At 49.0% G+C, this 22,656-nt stretch overlaps 1 pseudogene; it reads left to right on the top strand.

The window, feature by feature from the left end:
• The first annotated feature begins 2,203 nt into the window (after window positions 1-2,203).
• On the top strand, window positions 2,204-2,892 carry LOC144790892 (E3 ubiquitin/ISG15 ligase TRIM25 pseudogene; annotated as a pseudogene).
• Window positions 2,893-22,656: the final 19,764 nt, after the last annotated feature.

The raw sequence follows: 22,656 nt of genomic DNA, 5'->3' as shown, positions 1-22,656 counted from the left end.
CTTCGCCCCTCCAGGAATCAGGAATGGGGACACCACAGACTCAGCTGTGGGGTGCCCCAGGGCTCCTCCCTGAGCCCCACTCTTTTTAATGCCTATATGGAACCTCTAGAGGTGATAGTCCAGCCCATTGGTGTGCGTATTGTTACCTATGCCGACGATACCCAATTGGTGGTCTCCCTTGACCACTCTGAGGGATCGTCTTCCACCTTAGGCCCCTGTCTAGAGGCAGTGGCTAGGTGGATGCAATCTTCCTATCTTAAGCTTAACGGAGAGAAAACTGACATCATGTTGCTGGGCAACCCTTCTCCGTCCACCCTAGCATCCATCTGGCCCCCCTGTCTTGGCACGCCTCCTCCTCCCAAATCCCAGATAAAGAGCCTGGGAATTTGGTTGGATAAAGCGCTTGACTTTTCAGTCCAGGCTACTAAAACTGCCTCTACATGCATTGGGCTGATGAAGATGCTTCGCAAGGTGCTCCCTTTGCTCCCATTCCAGGCTAGGAGGATCATGGTTCAGGCCCTGATTCTCTCTCGCCTGGATTATGGGAATGCCCTTTATATAGGAGCCCCGGCAGCAGTGACCCACAGGCTTCAAGTCACACAAAACTGTGCCGCCCGGCTACTGTATAATATTCCCCGTTGGCAGTCAGCCAAGAAAGCCTTGAAAGAACGTCATTGGCTCCCAGTAGCGGCTAGAGTGCAGTTTAAGGCTATGTGCATTGTGTTCAAGTCTTTTCACCGTTCCGGCCGGCAATTCTGCACCCCATATCTATGCCTTATGTCCCGGCCAGAGCTTTGCGCTCTAGTTCTTTACTTCTTGCAACCACTACCAAAGTCACCAAAGCCCGCTGGGGTGGTCGCTCTTTTTCCCATACCGCGGCTAAACTGTGGAACTCCCTCCCCCTCTCCCTTCGAGAGATCAATGATCGTATGTCTTTCCGAAAGGCCTTAAAGACACACTTGTTCGCAAAAGCGTGTTAATCTACCCTTAGCCCACCACTAGCAATCAGTCGAAGCGCTGCAAGGCCTCCGGGTAGTCACGCGCTATACAAGTGCAATTTTTCATTTCATTTCATTTCATTTCATTATAGCATTTGCTAGAAGTATTATGTACATAGTCCACTTGTCCTTATCATGCAGAAACACATCAGCTGGAATGCTGTCAGGTCTGGGGGTCTCTCCCCCCACAATTACGAAAAGGGCAGTTCTTACATCGGTTAGGTAAAAGGTCAGTTCGACTGTGTGCGGAGGTATGACAAAGGGCTCACTTTCTTGCTTGTCTACATTGACATATTGCCTTGCAAAATGTTCGACCCAAGCATCAGGGGCGACATGGTTTTGCGGGTGGATGTCAAGTTTGAAGGAGTTTTTACCTCACTGGATTTCAGAATTCTGAGTGTGGTGCTTAATGGATTGTGGGTCCTCTCGACTCTCTCTATTATGACTGTGTCGATGAGCGCCAACCACAGTTTCAGGTCGATTAAGAGATAATCTATTTGACTTGGATGATATCTAATATTGTAGGTATCGGCCCCTTGTCTATCCGATATAGTTTCCCATTGGCTGCCCTGACACTCCTTTCCAAACAAAAATCTTTGAATTGCATAGCTGCTTCTGTCCTTTTTAGGTTTCGTAACCTGGCGAGGGGCGAAGCCACTCCCAGATCGAAATCTGTTGTTTCTAATAGTGAGGTTAGGACAGCCTCTGTTTCCAATTGGCTAGCTCCATAAATGGAGGCTAGCCATTGGGAGACAGAGGCTGTCAATCGCGCTTTCTCTTGAAAACGCGATTCGGGGGCGTTTCTGGTGCTTTTTTTAAGCCCCGCCCCTTTGTCCCGGGCCGCGCTGCGATTGGCTGCCGGCCCGGGACACCCCCGTGACGTCATTCCCGGGCCGCGCTGTGATTGGCTGCCGGCCCGGGACACCCCCGTGACGTCAGCCAATCACAGCGCGGCCCGGGACCTGACTTATTTCACTTTACGATCGCCGCAGGAACTGAGCTCCATATTCATCATATGCTCGAATGTATCAATGCACCTCACTTTTTTACGGAAGATACACATATTCTCAGAGGAGTTCCGTTTATGGTGGCAGCGCGTTCTTCCCTGACAGCCCACTAACTCCCTCCCTCTCGCCTGCTCTACCCTTAAGTTTCGGTTTCCATTCTCGCCCATTCTCGATGACCGTCACTCCCTGCTAAGATGGCCGAGATGTCGGGCTCGCTGTTGGACCTCTCCGAGGAGTTTACCTGTTCCATCTGCCTGGGCACTTTCGAGAGCCCGGTCACCACTCCCTGCGGACACAATTTTTGCCGTGTCTGCCTGGAGGTGATCTGGGCCACGGAGGCGCAGGAGGGCTGGAAATGTCCTCAGTGCCGCACTGGCTTCGCAACTAAACCGGAGCTCCGCAAGAACACCGTGCTGGATACCGTGGTGCAGCAGTACCTGCTGGACGTGAACCGGTGCGAGCAGGAGCAGCAGGCGCAGCCGGAGCCGGAGGAGGAAGAGGAGTCCTGTCCGGACGGGGCCGTGCCCTGTGACTCCTGCCTCAAGGTGGCCGCCGTCCGGACGTGTGTAACCAGCATCGCCTCCTTCTGCCAGGAGCACCTGCAGCCTCACCTGGGGAGCCAGGCGTTCGCTCACCACCAGCTGCACAGCCCGCTGGGGAGCTCCGAGCTGGGCCTCCGTACCTGCAAAGATCACAAGAAGCTCCTCGAGTACTTCTGCGAGGAGCACGGAAAGTGCCTCTGCTGCTACTGCTTGGTAGACCAGAAGGCCTGCAAAACACACACCGTGCCAGAGGCCAAGCTCAAAAGAGAGGTGAGTACCGAGCCCCACACGACAAGAGGGGGCACCCGAATAAGCCTAGCACCTTGTATTGTAGAACTTGTATAGCGTTTACCTCCCTCGTGTGGGTCACTGAAGCACTTCGAGATTGCAAGTTACAGCATGTGATGTGCGGTTGTCTAGGTGTTGTTTATGGTCTGCCTTAACAACACAGCTGCCCCCAGACATTGTGAGCTCTTGTTAGCCTGGGGGTCCTTACTGGCTCACCCGTGGTTGAAGGGTCTCTCAGACAGGTCAGTTTTGACATGCATGTAAATGTCAGGATTGACACTCCTTAATTCGGTGTGTGCTGTTATATTTTCCGACATGCACGTTTGGGGCAACCAGCCCCTTCCTTTGCATGACACATGCAATGTCTCCGCCCCTGCGGATTGACACTTGTATCACCGACAAGTACTATTTCGGGGCAGTACCATTATTACAGAGGTTGGCATCTGCAGTCGAAGCATGTTTGGATGATGACACGCTCAGGGGTACAAAAAAGACAAGCAACTGTGCGCCAGAACAGTTATAGCTGTGGAAAACGGTGTTTCTGTCGACAAAGAAAACTGCTCTAACTCATCCAAAGGCGAAACCGTTGCATTGTAAATGCTTGTTTTTGATTGGTGCTAGTTTATTTATTTATTTATTTATCTTTGAGATTTATAAAGCGCTCAAATACCCGAGGGTGTCTCGGCGCTAGGGACAGCAGGCAGATACCGTGGTGAGTATGTTATTGGTTGAACAGCCAAGTTTTTATCATCTTTCTAAAGATTAGCAAGGACTGACAGGATTTAATCTCTAACGGAAGAGCATTCCATTGCAGTGGCGACAACAAAACGCCTATCGCCCCATGAGGCAGTTTTGGTACGTGGTACCTTTAGCAGAAATGCGGTGGATGACCGAATTGCCCTGTTCGGAATATGTGTTGCTAGCTGATTTATTAGAAATTGGGGTTCAGATTTACAGGATGCCTTAAAAGCAATGCATAACGCCTTGATCTTTGTGCGATTTTTCACAGAAAGGCAGTGATACTTCTTGAAGACATGAGAGATGGACTTGAACTTGGGGGTCCCAGATAGCATTCTGGCTGCAGTGTTCTGGACTGTTTGAAGCTTTTGAATTACCTTAATTTGTGCGTTCGCAAGAAGCCCATTACAATAATCTATGGAGGACATTACCAATGTACTGACCAGGGTTTTCCCGGCATTCGATGGGAAAAATGGCAAAATCTTTTTGATCATTTGCAGTTTATGAAATGAGGCCGAAACCACCGAGTTGGTATGAGATGCAAAGTTCAGTCTGCCGTCAAATATGACGCCCAAGTTCCTAACCTTGGTGACTGGAATCGGGGGGGGGGGGGCAGTAAGGAGGGCCACGAGTAGTGGGACCAGATGGGAGATAGCTTGCCGAAGGTCATAACCTCCGTTTTGTCAAAGTTCAGCTTAAGGCAATTGCTGGCCATCCAACTACTGATGGCCAGCATGCCTTTTTGGAAGTTGGCTGCTACCCTTTCTCCATTGTTGTTTATTGCAAGCACCAATTGGGTATCTTCGGCATATGATGTAAGGCCCATCCAGTGTGCCTTGATGACTCTGGCTAAGTCCGACACATAGATGTTAACCCCTTCGCGCTGGGGGGAGGGGGGTGTGCACAGCGCCCGCACGCTCATGACGAGCTGAGCTCGTCATGAGGCACGGCGCTCCTGTGCTCATGACGAGCTCAGCTCGTCACAGGTGCATTACCTGCCGTGGAACGCTCGCACAGCAGGGGAATTATCCCCGCATGCGAGCGTTCCACGGCTCATGACGAGCTGAGCTCGTCATGAGCACCAGAGCGCCGTGGCTCATGACGAGCTCAGCTCGTCATGAGCGTAGAAGAGGCTAAAAAGAGTCAGACTTAGGGATGAACCTTGCGGGACCCCACACGGGAGGGCCAGTTGGGCAGTATGGAAGGTGCTGAAGTTCACCGACTGTGTGCGATTGGTGAGAAAGGATAACAGCAGGGCTCTTGCGCTATGTTGAATACCCATTCTGGTGACACGGTCAATCAAGATGGTGTGATCGACCGTGTCAAAAGCTGCTGAGAGGTCCTGCAATATAAGAACTGCCGTTCCTCCCTGATCCAGAATGATTCTAATGTCTTCCAACGCCTTGATTAGCGCCGTCTCTGTTCCGTGGCCTCTGCGAAAACCAAATTGAGTATCATCTAACAGATGATGGTCTTCTATGTACTTGGAGAATTGAATGTTCATTACCTTTTCAATGATTTTAGCCGGAAAAGGCAGGCTGGCTATGGGCGTATAGTTTTTAGTATCAGCCAGGTCCAGATTTGCTTTTTTTAATAAAGGTTTTAAAATAGTTTTCTTCCAGGTAGTGGGGTATATACCTGAAGAAAACATTGCGTTACAAATCTTAGCTAAAACAAATGCCACCTGTTCAGCAACTGGTGTAAGTACTGCCGGCGGACAAGGATCATTAGCTGAACCTGATTTAATAGAGGACGTTAGATTAACAATTTGGTCCGGAGTAGTGTTTTCAATTTGCGCCAAGGGATATTCTTAGGTGCCATTAGTCAGAGACTGATCGACAATATTAGTCTGAGATGCAAATTCGGAATAGATGTTATTTACTTTTTCATAAAAATAGTTTGCTAGAGAGTTTCACAGTGACTGTGAAGGAACTGAGACTGCAGCGGAAGTATGACCTGATAAATTAGTGACTACTTGATAAAGCTGCTTGTTGGAATTTTTTGCAGATTCAATCTGAGCTACATAATGTTTACTTTTTTCTTGCGCCATCATAAGTTTGTTTTTGGCAAGTTCGTCTTTATTGAGGAGTTTCTCTTCACTAGCCTAGGATTTAAGCCATTGTCTTTCCCGATTTCTGCATAGTTTCTTTTGTTCCCTATGTAATTCAGTGAACCACGGAGCTGACGGGGAGCTCCGGTTTTTGGAGAGTGTTTTGTTTGGCACCAACAAGTTGAATGCATTATGCAACCAATTTGCGTAGTTTGCTGAGGCAATGTTGGGATCTGAGGAGACGTCAGTTCTAAACCTGGGATGCCCCAAAGTGCATCTTCCTCCCCTGCCAAATCATTGTCGTCTCTGTCAAATAGCCTGAAGGTTGAGTTAAAGTCCCCAGCTATTACTATGGAAGATGTGCCCGAGGATTTGTCTAACAATTCACCTAAAGCCATCACAGGCATCCACCTCTAAGTTCTCTCGCATACACATTATAGATGCCAATATTGCCGTAAGAGCTACACTGCAACCGAAAGCCAAGAATATCAGGGCACTGTGTCGGGAGGACCTGTGTCTTAAAGCCTATGTCTTGCCTTATCCAGATTGTTAGCCCCACAATGGCCTACCCTTTTTACCATGAATCGCTGGGGCATGGTAATTCAAATACCCATGATGGAATAATGCATCTACAGAACATGTTTCATGGAATAGACAAATGTCATGCAATTCAACAAATCTGTACCAGTTTGGGGATTCACACTTGGATTTTAGCCCAGCTATATTCCAGGATATTAGGGATATTTGACTTGGTATGGCGGGCGGGACTGAAACTGTTCTGTCACCAAAGGCTACGGTGCTAGATTTGCCATTCCGTTGGCTCAATGTTTTCGAAGTAAGAGCAGTTTCCAAGGGAGAACTTACTGTTAGCAGAAGTTCACTAGCCCTTCCAGTGCAAACAGGAATTAAAATCTGACTTTGCCCTTGGGAGGGTATCCATGGGCATCAGTCTAGTTCCTGTGATGGAGTCGTCACAGTGGATGGAGGGGGAGGGTTGTGCATACCAGTCTGCAGTGTCAGCTCAGGGAGCTTACATTTAAATTGAATACATTTATTGACAAGATGGGAAGTACAAGCATCAAATGGCACTAAATTCTCAAGTGAATCGCAATTAGAGAGTGTCAGTGCAATGAAATTATCGTGGACACCCTGGAGGGAGTGTCTATTGGCCCCTATAATACCATCCTTTAATATCGAACAACATCCCCTCACGTGTCAAATTTATTGGGTGCATTTATTTATTAGAGAAGCCTAATTTTCTTTAATTAAGCTAGGCAATGGTTTTGGTACATTTATCAGATGCACTATACACTTTTTATCTGATACCCTCACTGCTTCCAGTGGGACGTGTGTTGCGCTTGCCACATGGGGGATAGATCTTAATAAAGCCCTTGAGTGGCAATGGGTTTGTGCAGTTGCAAATGTCCTGTATGCCTTTGTGCTGCCATGTTGGAATGGGTAACTAGTTGACAATCTGCATATCCATGCATTACTGTAAGATGGGAAACATCACTTCCAACGCAACTTTTACCACGCAATGCTTTTACATCGCAGCTTTTACAACGCAAACCATTACAACGCATTGCGCTGGGGGCGCTCTAGGATAGGGAATACGTTTAATTTACTGTCCAACACCTTCCCTAGTGTCCACGGGGACTGGAGTTGCAATAGTAAATTAAACTATTCACTATCCAGCACCCCAAAGCGCTATGCGTTGTAATGGTATGCGTTGTAAAACTCGCGTTGTAAAAGCATGCGATGTAAAAGCATGCGTTGTAATGTCGTACATCCCTGTAAGATAAATATGTGCTGCATTCAAGGACTGCCCAAGAGAACCCGGTGTGGGCCCATTAGGCTTTCTTTCATGGTGCATCTGCCTTTGTTCGAGCAGTGTGCGATCTTCCAACTGAGTTTTAATGTGCAGTGCATCAAAGAGTGCCTTATTAAGGATGTCAGATAAGCTACTAACCGTTGGTCTAAGGGCACTAACTTCTTGAGTTAGATCCCTAACCTGTTATTTGAAATGCTTTAAGGACTCTTCCTCGAGTGCTGTTACAGTGGTTACTGCAAAGTGATGCAAACCTGGTGCAAAGTATTGTTCTGGGGGTTGTTTTCCAGGGTAGTTCCTAAGTTGTATTGAACAGTAGCCCTAAAGTAACACAAAGTAGCTAGCACTATACGCTACTTTACGTTAAAGAGGCAAACCATGGGTGGTAAATGGTCATTCCTGTGTACACACTCAATGATTTTACCTTTAATCCCTATCTACTAACTTTGGTAGAATAGGATTGGCATCAAAAAATGACACTCCTTCAAGGCAGGCGAATAGTTGGAGACATTTATTATTTTCTCCAAACCTTATCCCAGCAGTAGAGAAGAGAGTAATAGCACCATAGTGTGCTCTTTCTTTGTCACACGAAGCAGTGAACATCATAAAAATGTAATCATCCCATTCGTTTTTTTCCAAACTAAGCACTCTTAATGTATAATAATTACCAGTATCAATGACATGTGACACCTAAGCCTTGTAGTCCCCTTTGTCTTAGCTAACATGTCCTATACATTGATTTACACACTTGTATGAATAATTGCCTCTGTATAATGTTTGTGATGTAAAGCTCTCTGACAATCTACATTGAGATAAGTAGCGCTGTAAAATTAATGTGTGAAAGGGATAAGGGTAGATTAGGGGTGCCATTGGAGGGTGGTAGTGAGGGAATCATCGAAGAAGGAGGTCACTGGGCACCAAGAAATATTGTTGTGCCGGCACCACCAACGCTAAAGCTGGCCCTAGATGAGTTCATACTACAACACAGATTCCGAAAACAGTCACGCAGCGCAAACTGGAGAGAGAGCAGGAGAACGCCATAGTCATAGAGAAATGGCACTCTCCTCCCCTCTCCCTAGAGCTGGTGCTGATTTCAGCACCCGTGCCCCAGGCACAAACCTTAGCGCCATAGAGTTAGGCTGCATGCCTGAGTCTAACATAGGGTTTGTACAGGAAGGGTAGCCTTCCTGTGTAGAAAATACTATGCCTAGACATGTCCAAAAGCATTTCCTACATTATATGTGTGCTGCACAGTGCAGCACCCATGCAAAGTCAGAAAAGCACAGAGAAAATAAAACATTCTCCGTTTAACACCTGCTTTTAAGCAACGTTAATTTTGGGCCACTAATGTTAGTGAATAGGGTTTAGTGTCAAAAAGTATGGATGGTTGCATGGAAATGCCCTTGTAACACCCCCTTAACGCAAAGTAATGCAAAGCAGTGTTTTGCGCTGCTTTGCGTAATTTTACCATACAAACCAACGCAAATATTTATTTGCATTGGCTTGTGAATCCCAAAAGGGATTTAGCCTTGGGTTAGCGTTAAAAGGTAACGCTAACTCTACGCTAAACCTTCGAGAATCTAGGCCTTCATATCTGAAAGCCCTCTTTTCTTCTAGAACCTTTATTTTCGAGAGTTGGAGTGCACACAGTTTGTCTTCAGACAAGTGCTGCGCATCACTTCATATAGAGAGCTCTTTAATACGTGTCGTGGGAGTTATTGACAGGAGCAGGAGTGGAGGCGGAGGGGTTGCCCTACTGGCTCCCGAGCCCCGTATAATAAACTGGCTGTAGATTCTCCCTTGCACCACACGGAGGTGCAGGGCGACGAGCCTCTCGAAGGCGTTTTATTCCTAGAAGTAACTCGGTGGGAAGCGCGCAGGCGGATTTTGATATGTGTATGTCTGGTGTTTCTTTACACAATTCCCGCCATGCCACTCCCTCATTACACGAGAACATTACACAACCAGGCAACCGAAGCTGGTTTCCCCCACGCCTTATCCCATGACCCGCAGGAGGGGCGGGTACCTGGATCTGGTCACAGGTGCGGCCCGCCCTGTGCCGAGTGAAATTCGAGCTCACGGCTGCGCCGCTGACACACTGACTGACATCGAGCATATCATTACCTGTGTGCGAAAGGTTAAACATACGATTCCTCCTCCCCATGCCTGGCAGTAGAATGCCATCAGACATTTTCAAAAGGTAGGTCGTGTGTAATCTTTAGGAATATTAGTACAATGTATTGTTTTTACGTTCAGTCAACCAATCAAGCGTGTGTTTTGTGAGATTGAACTGCAAACTGTTCTTGCATACGTGTTTCTAGGGAAGTGCATCTTTGTGCCTTTCTGACAGGGGCCATGCGATTTTATCTTTTAGTTACATTTCATGGGCCGACACTGTGACATTGGAAGGCAGCATTGGCCCGAGTGCAAGCAAAGACAAGCATTTTCAATGCAACAGGTCTCGAAATTACCAGTTTGAGCTATTGACATTGTAAATGACAATGCCTTTCATTTTTGTGTTGTTCTTAAAACAGATAAATAAAAGGCATTGTCATTTACAAGAGCAGAGACAGCATCAGCAGCAGGATATTGACACTATCAGACACACAGTAGTGACAGCATCAGATGGAGAGCCTAGACAGTGTCAACAGTGACAGCATCTGCAGAAGAACAGTGAGAGCATCAGATGTACAGTGGTAACTGCATCAGTGAAAGTGTGATGATGATATACCAAGGAGGGAAATGACAGTATCAAGTGAAGAGCAGAGACAACAGCAGCAGGAGAGCAGTGTGAGGAGAGCAGAGACAGCTGCAGCAGAAGGAGAGCAATGACAGCAGTGTGAGGACAGCAGTGACAGTAGCAGCAGGAGAGCAGTGACATCAGCAGCAGGAGAACAGTGACAGCAGCAGCAGGAGAGCAGCAGAGCAGTGACAGCAGCAGCAGGAGAACCGTGACAGCAGTGTGAGGACAGCAGTGACAGCAGCAGCAGGAGAGCAGGAGAGCAGTGACATCAGCAGCAGGAGAACAGTGACAGCAGCAGCAGGAAAACAGCAGAGCAGTGACACCAGCAGCAGCAGGAGAGCAGTGACAGCGACAGCAGCAGAGCAGTGACAGCAGCATCAGCAGAAGAGCAGTGACAGCGGCAGCAGAGTAGCAAGAGAACAGTGAGAGCAGCGGCAGGAGAGCAGTGACAGCAGTGTGAGGAGAACAGTGACAGCGGCGTGGGGAGAACAGTGAGAGTATCGGCAGGAGAGCAGTGGCAGCAGTGTGAGGAGGGCACTGTAGCCTCACCAGGAGAGCAGTGACAGCAGAGATAGCAGGAGAGCAGTGACAGCAGAGATAGCAGGAGAGTAGTGAGAGCAGCATGAGGAGAGCAGTGACAGCAGCATGAGGAGTGCAGTAGCAGCAGAGTCAGCAGGAGAGCAGCGTCAGCAGAGTCAGCAGGAGAGCAGCGTCAGCAGAGTCAGCAGGAGAGTAGAGGAGTGACAGCAGCAGCAGGAGAGCAGTGACAGCAGCAGCAGGAGAGTAGTGACAGCAGAGTCGCCAGGAGAGCAGTGACAGCAGTGTGAGGAGAACAGTGACAGCGGCGTGGGGAGAACAGTGAGAGTATCGGCAGGAGAGCAGTGGCAGCAGTGTGAGGAGGGCACTGTAGCCTCACCAGGAGAGCAGTGACAGCAGAGATAGCAGGAGAGCAGTGACAGCAGAGATAGCAGGAGAGTAGTGAGAGCAGCATGAGGAGAGCAGTGACAGCAGCATGAGGAGTGCAGTAGCAGCAGAGTCAGCAGGAGAGCAGCGTCAGCAGAGTCAGCAGGAGAGCAGCGTCAGCAGAGTCAGCAGGAGAGTAGAGGAGTGACAGCAGCAGCAGGAGAGCAGTGACAGCAGCAGCAGGAGAGCAGTGACAGCAGCAGCAGGAGAGCAGTGACAGCAGAGTCGCCAGGAGAGCAGTGATAGCAGTGTGAGGAGAACAGTGACAGCGGCGTGGGGAGAACAGTGAGAGCAGCGGCAGGAGAGCAGTGGCAGCAGTGTGAGGAGGGCACTGTAGCCTCACCAGGAGAGCAGTGACAGCAGAGATAGCAGGAGAGTAGTGAGAGCAGCATGAGGAGAGCAGTGACAGCAGCATTAGGAGTGCAGTAGCAGCAGAGTCAGCAGGAGAGCAGCGTCAGCAGAGTCAGCAGGAGAGTAGAGGAGTGACAGCAGCAGCAGGAGAGCAGTGACAGCAGCAGCAGGAGAGTAGAGACCAGTGTGAGGAGAAAAGTGACAGCGGCGTGGGGAGAGCAGTGAGAGCAGCAGCAGGAGAGCAGTGGCAGCAGTGTGAGGAAAGCAGTGATAGTGAAGAAGAGCCGTGACAGCAGCAGCCAGAAAGCAGTGACAGCAGCGTCAGGAGGGCAGTGACAGCAGCCTCACCAGGAGATCAGTGACTGCAGAGACAGCAGGAGAGTAGTGAGGGCAGCATGAGGAGAGTAGTGGCAGCAGAGTCAGCAGGAGAGCAGTGACAGCAGCATGAGGAGTGCAGTGACAGCAGAGTCACCAGGAGAGCAGCGTCAGCAAAGTCAGTAGGAGAGCAGCGTCAGCAGAGTCAGCAGGAGAGTAGAGGAGTGACATCAGCAGCAGGAGAGCAGTGACAGCAGCAGCAGGAGAGTAGTGACAGCAGAGTGTAGAGGAGTGACATCGGCGTGGTGAGAGCAGTGAGAGCAGCAGCAGGAGTGCAGTGACAGCAGCAGCAGAGCAGTGACAGAAGTAGCAGGAGAGCAGTGACAGCAGCAGCAGGAGAGTAGTGACAGCACTGTGAGGAGAACAGTGACAGCGGCGTGGGGAGAGCAGTGAGAGCAGCAGCAGGAGAGCAGTGGCAGCAGTGTGAGGCAAGCAGTGATAGTGAAGAAGAGCCGTGACAGCAGCAGCCAGAAAGCAGTGACAGCAGCGTCAGGAGGGCAGTGACAGCAGCCTCACCAGGAGAGCAGTGACTGCAGAGACAGCAGGAGAGTAGTGAGAGCAGCATGAGGAGAGTACTGAGAGCAGCATGAGGAGAGCAGTGACAGCAGAGTCACCAGGAGAGTAGTGACTGCAGAGATAGCAGGAGAGTAGTGAGAGCAGCATGAGGAGAGCAGTTACAGTAGCAGGGGAGCTGTGAAAGTAGAGCAGCAATAGAACAGTGACAGCAGGAGAGTAGTGACAGCAGCAGTCAGAGAGCAGTGACAGTAGCCTCACCAGGATAGCAGTGACAACAGAGACAGCAGGAGAGAAGTGAGGGCAGCATGAGGAGAGTAGTGGCAGCAGAGTCAGCAGGAGAACAGTGACAGCAGCATGAGGAGTGCAGTGACAGCAGAGTCACCAGGAGAGCAGCGTCAGCAAAGTCAGCAGGAGAGTAGCATCAGCAGAGTCAGCAGGAGAGCAGTGACAGCAGCAGCAGGAGAGCAGTGACAGCAGAGTCACCAGGAGAGCAGCGTCAGCCGCAGCCTGAGAGCAGTGACAGCAGAGTTACCAGGAGAGAAGCGTCAGGAGAGTCAGCAGGAGAGTAGCGTCAGCAGAGTCATCAGGAGAGCAGCGCCAGCAGAGTCAGCAGGAGAGCAGCATCAGCAGAGTCAGCAGGAGAACAGTGACAGCAGCAGCAGGAGAGCAGTGACAGCAGAGTCACCAGGAGAGCAGCGTCAGCAGAGTCAGCAGGAGAGTAGCGTCAGCAGAGTCAGCAGGAGAGCAGTGACAGCAGAGTAAGCATGGGCGTAAAATCCGCTCCGCTTGCGGATTTTTCGGATTTTCGGCAAATTCGCAATCCGCGAACTCTCGCGAATTTGTCGAAAATCCGTGAATCCGCTCGCGGCGGATTTTTTGCTTGGTTGCGGCGCGCGGCGTGGTGCACGGCGTTCACTTTCCGTCATTAAGCGTTTGCCAAGTTGTTTTTCTCGATCATATTTTTCTAGTGCCGCGCCATTTTAGATCTTGCTGCGTGATCCCGCGGGAGTTTGGCGCCCGCGAATACGTAATCGCGGCTTGCCACCTTGCACAGCACACCTCGCGAGAGTTCGCAATTGCGAACACGTAGTTGCGGCGGAAAGGAACAATCTCGCACTCGCGAAATAGAGATTTTGCAATTCTGCACAAGAAAATCACCAGCAAACAGGATAAACCTTCAGAAAATTATGGTTTTTATCAGAATCACTCCTCAGGTTGACATTTGCATGGCCTTTTTTTTTGCAAGGAGTCCATTTTTGGGGGGGGGGGAGGAAGGAAGTGCCCCACAGTCTCCAACTTCCTGTTCCTGTCCAGCAGGCTCCTCCCAGTGCTTTGTCCATCTCCTGGTCACTTTCATTTGGATCTGGAGTTGGAAGGATTACTTTTTGTGGGTGCTGCTGGATATTTGGATTTGAGGCTTTTTGACTGTCTTTGGATCACTTTTGGATTAGAAATCAACTTTCACAAGTAAGTTTGTTTGGGGGCATTACAGTTGCTGCAAGTACAATTTTGGAACTTTTTCAGAGCATTAAATAAATTATATTGTGGGTAGCCACAGTATCCAGTAGGACCAGGGTTGGTTAGGGGTGCATGATACAACTGTTTTGTTGAATTTAAACACCATTGAGGCCATGGATGGGCTGGGATTGTGCTGATTTTTGTCGTTTTTTTGGGGCTGCTGGTGTGGCCTTTTGCCCAGGGGTGGTGGTGCATGGACTGAGTGTGCCTGTGGTGTGGTCTCACTCCCTTTAATGTAAACATCATGGATGGCATTGGATTGTGGTGATTTCTGGCTGGTTTTCTGTTTTTTGGGGGTGTACTGTTGATGTGGACTGGCCATGTGGGTGGTGGTGGTGGCCATCTTGAGTGCTGGCTGGTACAGGCAACATGTGCTTGGGGTGTAAGGGGCCATTTTGAAGAGAGGCAGTGTCTGAGGCCTGCACTTATTTTGCCTACTTTTCATCCATTATGCCCAGGGGTAGTGAGTGTTGCATGGGCCTAGTGTTTCTGAGGGGTGTCTTCTTGAATTTAAACACCATTGAGGCCATGGATGGGCTGGGATTGTGCTGATTTTATTGTTTTTTGTCGTTTTTTTGGGGCTGCTGGTGGGGCCCTTTGCCCAGGGGTGGTGACTTGCATGGACCTAGTCTTTCTGTGGGGTGTCCTCTTGAATTTAAACACCATTGAGGCCATGGATGGGCTGGGATTGTGCTGATGTTATTGTTTTTTGTCGTTTTTTTGGGGCTGATGGTGGGGCCTTTTGCCCAGGGGTAGTGGTGCATGGACTGAGTGTGCCTGTAGTGTGGTCTCACTCTCTTTAATGTAAACATCCTGGATGGCATTGGATTGTGGTGATTTTTGGCTGTTTTTCTGTTTTTTTGGGGTGTACTGTTGATGTGGACTGGCTTGGGGTGTAAGGGGCCATTTTGAAGAGAGGCAGTGTCTGAGGCCTGCACTTATTTTGCCTACTTTTCATCCATTATGCCCAGGGGTAGTGAGTTTTGCATGGGCCTAGTGTTTCTGAGGGGTGTCTTCTTGAATTTAAACACCATTGAGGCCATGGATGGGCTGGGATTGTGCTGATGTTATTGTTTTTTGTCGTTTTTTTGGGGCTGATGGTGGGGCCTTTTGCCCAGGGGTAGTGGTGCATGGACTGAGTGTGCATGTAGTGTGGTCTCACTCTCTTTAATGTAAACATCCTGGATGGCATTGGATTGTGGTGATTTTTGGCTGTTTTTCTGTTTTTTTGGGGTGTACTGTTGATGTGGACTGGCTTGGGGTGTAAGGGGCCATTTTGAAGAGAGGCAGTGTCTGAGGCCTGCACTTATTTTGCCTACTTTTCATCCATTATGCCCAGGGGTAGTGAGTGTTGCATGGGCCTAGTGTTTCTGAGGGGTGTCTTCTTGAATTTAAACACCATTGAGGCCATGGATGGGCTGGGATTGTGCTGATGTTATTGTTTTTTGTCGTTTTGTTGGGGCTGCTGGTGGGGCCTTTTGCCCAGGGGTAGTGGTGCATGGACTGAGTGTGCATGTAGTGTGGTCTCACTCTCTTTAATGTAAACATCCTGGATGGCATTGGATTGTGGTGATTTTTGGCTGTTTTTCTGTTTTTTTGGGGTGTACTGTTGATGTGGACTGGCTTGGGGTGTAAGGGGCCATTTTGAAGAGAGGCAGTGTCTGAGGCCTGCACTTATTTTGCCTACTGTTCATCCATTATGCCCAGGGGTAGTGAGGGTTGCATGGGCCTAGTGTTTCTGAGGGGTGTCTTCTTGAATTTAAACACCATTGAGGCCATGGATGGGCTGGGATTGTGCTGATGTTATTGTTTTTTGTCGTTTTTTTGGGGCTGCTGGTGGGGCCCTTTGCCCAGGGGTGGTGACTTGCATGGACCTAGTCTTTCTGTGGGGTGTCCTCTTGAATTTAAACACCATTGAGGCCATGGATGGGCTGGGATTGTGCTGATGTTATTGTTTTTTGTCGTTTTTTTGGGGCTGATGGTGGGGCCTTTTGCCCAGGGGTAGTGGTGCATGGACTGAGTGTGCCTGTAGTGTGGTCTCACTCTCTTTAATGTAAACATCCTGGATGGCATTGGATTGTGGTGATTTTTGGCTGTTTTTCTGTTTTTTTGGGGTGTACTGTTGATGTGGACTGGCTTGGGGTGTAAGGGGCCATTTTGAAGAGAGGCAGTGTCTGAGGCCTGCACTTATTTTGCCTACTTTTCATCCATTATGCCCAGGGGTAGTGAGTTTTGCATGGGCCTAGTGTTTCTGAGGGGTGTCTTCTTGAATTTAAACACCATTGAGGCCATGGATGGGCTGGGATTGTGCTGATGTTATTGTTTTTTGTCGTTTTTTTGGGGCTGATGGTGGGGCCTTTTGCCCAGGGGTAGTGGTGCATGGACTGAGTGTGCATGTAGTGTGGTCTCACTGTCTTTAATGTAAACATCCTGGATGGCATTGGATTGTGGTGATTTTTGGCTGTTTTTCTGTTTTTTTGGGGTGTACTGTTGATGTGGACTGGCTTGGGGTGTAAGGGGCCATTTTGAAGAGAGGCAGTGTCTGAGGCCTGCACTTATTTTGCCTACTTTTCATCCATTATGCCCAGGGGTAGTGAGTGTTGCATGGGCCTAGTGTTTCTGAGGGGTGTCTTCTTGAATTTAAACACCATTGAGGCCATGGATGGGCTGGGATTGTGCTGATGTTATTGTTTTTTGTCGTTTTGTTGGGGCTGCTGGTGGGGCCTTTTGCCCAGGGGTAGTGGTGCATGGACTGAGTGTGCATGTAGTGTGGTCTCACTCTCTTTAATGTAAACATCCTGGATGGCATTGGATTGTGGTGATTTTTGGCTGTTTTTCTGTTTTTTTGGGGTGTACTGTTGATGTGGACTGGCTTGGGGTGTAAGGGGCCATTTTGAAGAGAGGCAGTGTCTGAGGCCTGCACTTATTTTGCCTACTTTTCATCCATTATGCCCAGGGGTAGTGAGGGTTGCATGGGCCTAGTGTTTCTGAGGGGTGTCTTCTTGAATTTAAACACCATTGAGGCCATGGATGGGCTGGGATTGTGCTGATGTTATTGTTTTTTGTCGTTTTTTTGGGGCTGCTGGTGGGGCCCTTTGCCCAGGGGTGGTGACTTGCATGGACCTAGTCTTTCTGTGGGGTGTCCTCTTGAATTTAAACACCATTGAGGCCATGGATGGGCTGGGATTGTGCTGATGTTATTGTTTTTTGTCGTTTTTTTGGGGCTGATGGTGGGGCCTTTTGCCCAGGGGTAGTGGTGCATGGACTGAGTGTGCCTGTAGTGTGGTCTCACTCTCTTTAATGTAAACATCCTGGATGGCATTGGATTGTGGTGATTTTTGGCTGTTTTTCTGTTTTTTTGGGGTGTACTGTTGATGTGGACTGGCTTGGGGTGTAAGGGGCCATTTTGAAGAGAGGCAGTGTCTGAGGCCTGCACTTATTTTGCCTACTTTTCATCCATTATGCCCAGGGGTAGTGAGTTTTGCATGGGCCTAGTGTTTCTGAGGGGTGTCTTCTTGAATTTAAACACCATTGAGGCCATGGATGGGCTGGGATTGTGCTGATGTTATTGTTTTTTGTCGTTTTTTTGGGGCTGATGGTGGGGCCTTTTGCCCAGGGGTAGTGGTGCATGGACTGAGTGTGCATGTAGTGTGGTCTCACTCTCTTTAATGTAAACATCCTGGATGGCATTGGATTGTGGTGATTTTTGGCTGTTTTTCTGTTTTTTTGGGGTGTACTGTTGATGTGGACTGGCTTGGGGTGTAAGGGGCCATTTTGAAGAGAGGCAGTGTCTGAGGCCTGCACTTATTTTGCCTACTTTTCATCCATTATGCCCAGGGGTAGTGAGTGTTGCATGGGCCTAGTGTTTCTGAGGGGTGTCTTCTTGAATTTAAACACCATTGAGGCCATGGATGGGCTGGGATTGTGCTGATGTTATTGTTTTTTGTCGTTTTGTTGGGGCTGCTGGTGGGGCCTTTTGCCCAGGGGTAGTGGTGCATGGACTGAGTGTGCATGTAGTGTGGTCTCACTCTCTTTAATGTAAACATCCTGGATGGCATTGGATTGTGGTGATTTTTGGCTGTTTTTCTGTTTTTTTGGGGTGTACTGTTGATGTGGACTGGCTTGGGGTGTAAGGGGCCATTTTGAAGAGAGGCAGTGTCTGAGGCCTGCACTTATTTTGCCTACTTTTCATCCATTATGCCCAGGGGTAGTGAGGGTTGCATGGGCCTAGTGTTTCTGAGGGGTGTCTTCTTGAATTTAAACACCATTGAGGCCATGGATGGGCTGGGATTGTGCTGATGTTATTGTTTTTTGTCGTTTTTTTGGGGCTGCTGGTGGGGCCTTTTGCCCAGGGGTAGTGGTGCATGGACTGAGTGTGCATGTAGTGTGGTCTCACTCTCTTTAATGTAAACATCCTGTATGGCATTGGATTGTGGTGATTTTTGGCTGTTTTTCTGTTTTTTTGGGGTGTACTGTTGATGTGGACTGACTTGGGGTGTAAGGGGCCATTTTGAAGAGAGGCAGTGTCTGAGGCCTGCACTTATTTTGCCTACTTTTCATCCATTATGCCCAGGGGTAGTGAGTGTTGCATGGGCCTAGTCTTTCTGAGGGGTGTCTTCTTGAATTTAAACACCATTGAGGCCATGGATGGGCTGGGATTGTGCTGAATGTTGTGTTTTTGTCGTTTTTTTGGGGCTGCTGTTGGGGCCTTTTGCCAAGGGGTAGTGGTGCATGGACTGAGTGTGCCTGTGGTGTGGTCTCACTCTCTTTAATGTAAACATCATGGATGGCATTGGATTGTGGTGATTTCTGGCTGGTTTTCTGTTTTTTGGGGGTGTACTGTTGATGTGGACTGGCCATGTGGGTGGTGGTGGTGGCCATCTTGAGTGCTGGCTGGTACAGGCAACATGTGCTTGGGGTGTAAGGGGCCATTTTGAAGAGAGGCAGTGTCTGAGGCCTGCACTTATTTTGCCTACTTTTCATCCATTATGCCCAGGGGTAGTGAGTGTTGCATGGGCCTAGTGTTTCTGAGGGGTGTCTTCTTGAATTTAAACACCATTGAGGCCATGGATGGGCTGGGATTGTGCTGATTTTATTGTTTTTTGTCGTTTTTTTGGGGCTGCTGGTGGGGCCTTTTGCCCAGGGGTAGTGGTGCATGGACTGAGTGTGCATGTAGTGTGGTCTCACTCTCTTTAATGTAAACATCCTGGATGGCATTGGATTGTGGTGATTTTTGGCTGTTTTTCTGTTTTTTTGGGGTGTACTGTTGATGTGGACTGGCTTGGGGTGTAAGGGGCCATTTTGAAGAGAGGCAGTGTCTGAGGCCTGCACTTATTTTGCCTACTTTTCATCCATTATGCCCAGGGGTAGTGAGTGTTGCATACTTGCATGGCCCTAGTCTTTCTGTGGGGTGTCTTCAATGTAAACATCATGGATGGCATGGGATTGGGCTGATTTTTCTGTGTTTTGTCGATTTTTTGGGGTGTATAACTGAACTGATGTTCCTCTGTCTTCCATTGCTTTTAGGTGCACAAGACTCAAGAGAACCACCAGTGCCAGGAAGAAGTCCTGCAGCGGTGTGTGTGTGCAGCATAACGTCACGCGACGTCACGTCTGGACACAGACAACTCTGCAACTCGTGCAACTGCTGCCTGCTGTTCTGACCTGCTCTGAAGAAGATGGCCCCAAAAAAAGTTACCCGTAGCTCCTCTAGCAAGAAAGGTGCCAGTAAGGAGCAGAAGAAGCAAGTTACCAAGGAGACTGGTGTGCCGCCCGCCCCTTTTTTTGGGAGTAAAAAAAAAAGTATGCCTGCAGCAGCAGCGGGATCTGCTGGGGACCAAGCTGGCAGCAGCACCCCCGCTCCATTGGGCTCAGTGCCACCACCACCACCACGCCAACTTAAGTCCAAGCCCTTGAGTGCTGCAGAGGCAGCCAATCTACTTGTTCAATCACCATCGACCAGTGATGTTGGCTCATCGCAAGAAAGCAGCAGCAATGTCCCTCAATCAACACAGGTTGTTGTAGCTCATCTGACGAGTGTTGAACAACCACAGCCGCAACAACAATCACATGTGCAAGTACAAGCCCAAGTACATGTGGAAGGAGAGGCAGCGCAAGGAGATGCGCAAGCAGAGGTGCATGGAGGGTCACAAGTGCCCACAATAGTTGTTCCTCCCGAAGTAGGGGCACATCAGGAAATCGACAATCAAGGCGAGGTATCATTTGAGGAAGCCACTCCTCCTGATGATCATTCATTGTCTTCCACACCCCTAGCAAGGAAGAGATCAAGGGTGGTGTCTACATCTTCTTCAAGCACACCTCCTTCTGATGATATGGATCAAACTTGGGAACCAGCACCACTGCCGTCTGACAGTGAGGCACACCATGATCTGACAAAGGTAGTTAAGCGTAAAAGGAAGCTCGTCCAAAGTCTCAGAGTTATGGAGTGTGATGAGGCTCAACAAGAAGTGGCGGATACTGCTGCTGATGAAGACTCTGACAACGACGACCCAGTCATCATAAAGGTCACTGCAGCCCCAGCGGGCATGCAGCAAACAGACATTTTGACCCTAGCCCGAAGAGCTGCTGAGCGTGATGATGATGTCGTCGATGAGGAGGCAGTGGAAACACCACAATCATTGGAGTTAAGTAGTACACCAACTCGTCCCGCTTCCATATTTCTTTCTGGCAAGAAGGGACCTCCATCCACCTCGACCTTAATTAGTGGCGGTGAAAGTGCACAACGTACGAAAGTTGGCCAATCCAGATCCTCCACTTCAACTGGCATTAGCTTCATGACCACCACCACCAGTATCGCCGCCTCCTCCAGGCCCCACAGACACTTCAAGTCCCCAGTTTGGGACTTCTTTACTGTTTGTCAAAAAAATCCAAAGTTTGCCATTTGTACCCTTTGTAAGCTTGCAGTTAGTCGTGGTAAGTCAGGTACCAACTATGGTACCGGAGGCCAGAGAGGTCATCTTAGGAGACAGCACACTGTCCAATGGTTTGCGCACCTAGATGCGATCAAGGAAGCCCGAATTCAAGAAAACGTTGATGTTGCATCTGATGATGACGAGGAGGAAGAAGACGTGTCAAACACTTCCCTTACACCCAGTACCCCTGTCAGCAGCACACCCAATGTGAGGCACACTAAGAGTGTTGGAGCGAGTGAGACACCAACGCACAAAAGTTCACCAGCGAGCAAAATTGGGTCAACGAAGTCATTATCAGCCCGTAAATGCTTGGTCCAGGGCAACATTAGAACCATGTTTTCTTCAGACGTGCCATATGAACGCAATCACCCACTGACGAGTCTGTATAACACTAAGCTGGCTAAAATGCTAGCTGTGGACCTTCTCCCTTTTTCTTTTGTAGAAGCGGTAGGTTTTCTAGAATTAGTGGCAACGCTCTGCCCTAAATGGAAGGTTCTTAGCCGGTTCTATTTTGCCAGAGTTGCGGTTCCAGCACTACATGAAGATGTGCTGGAGGCGATTGGGGCAGCTTTGCAGAAGAGTGCTGCTCACACAATACATCTGACAACAGACATGTGGACCAGTGGCGCAGGCGCTTGGAGAAAAGTCACACATCCGAAAACATTTTGGACGAGTTTAACAAAAAGGTCTCGAAAATGCTATCCCCAAAAAAACGCCAGATTGGTTATGTTTCCACGGATAATGGCGCCAATGTAGTTAAGGCCATGTCGCTGGGTGGCTATTTCAGAGTGCCGTGTTTGGCGCACTGTATGTATCAACCTGGTAGTTCAAAAATTCTTGAGTGATAGAGATAGTGCGGCGTTCGCGGTAATGGCCACCTGCCGCAAAATGTGCAACCATTTCAGCCATTCTTTTAAGGCCCGGAAGCATCTGAGGAGGCTGCTACTTGAACGTCGAATGCCAGTGAAAGCACTCATCCAGGAGGTGGCAACACGTTGGAATTCAACCTTCTACATGCTTGAGCGTCTGTATGAGCAGTATACGGTACTCGATCACTATTTCTTAACAGAGGGTACATCTCAGAAGGAGGACCTGCGGATGGCTGCGGCGCAATGGGACATAGTTAAAAGCCTGACAGACATGCTTCGTCCTTTTGAGTTCTTCACGCGTGCAGTCAGCCAGGAGGACTGTAATTTGGGAAAAGCTATCCCATTGTTGTGCATGCTGGAGCACCAACTGATGGCGGTGTCTTCTGAGTTTGAAAAAGATGTAAAAAAAAAAGACCCTTTTATTTTGTCTGAGAAATTATTAGAGCGCCTACGTGGTGATGAACGTCTTCAAAAGATCAAGTCAGAACAGCATTACATTTGTGCTACTATTCTGGATCCACGCTACCAGAAGGCGCTGGCAGGCGAAGCATTCTTTCCTTTTACTGATGAAGATGTTCAAAAGTACAAACATTGGCTAGCCTGGTCAGCCAAGAGGTTTGAAAAAGAACGGCAGGTTATTGAAGGAGAAGGCAGTACATCAGCATCAGCATCAGCAGGCCATCCCCAGTCACAAGAATCCACTTCTGCACCTGTGGCTGGGGCACAAGAGACCTCTCAGCCGTTAAAGACACCGGCAACTGGATCATCTGCACCACACACAACAGTAACAGTGGCTGCTGTAGAGGATTGGCTAAGTTTGCTTGGGTATGGTTCTCGAAAAAAAGTCACAGGCACAGCAAAAAGTAAGCAAAGAGGAGGAACCGCTGATGACCTTGAGTCGATGGTGCAGGACTATCTGAATGACTCAACAGAGGTCT

The sequence above is a fragment of the Lissotriton helveticus genome, chromosome 11 (genome assembly GCF_964261635.1).
Source record: "Lissotriton helveticus chromosome 11, aLisHel1.1, whole genome shotgun sequence".
Classification (NCBI taxonomy): domain Eukaryota; kingdom Metazoa; phylum Chordata; class Amphibia; order Caudata; family Salamandridae; genus Lissotriton; species Lissotriton helveticus.
This window is presented reverse-complemented; position numbering and strand designations above follow the sequence as displayed.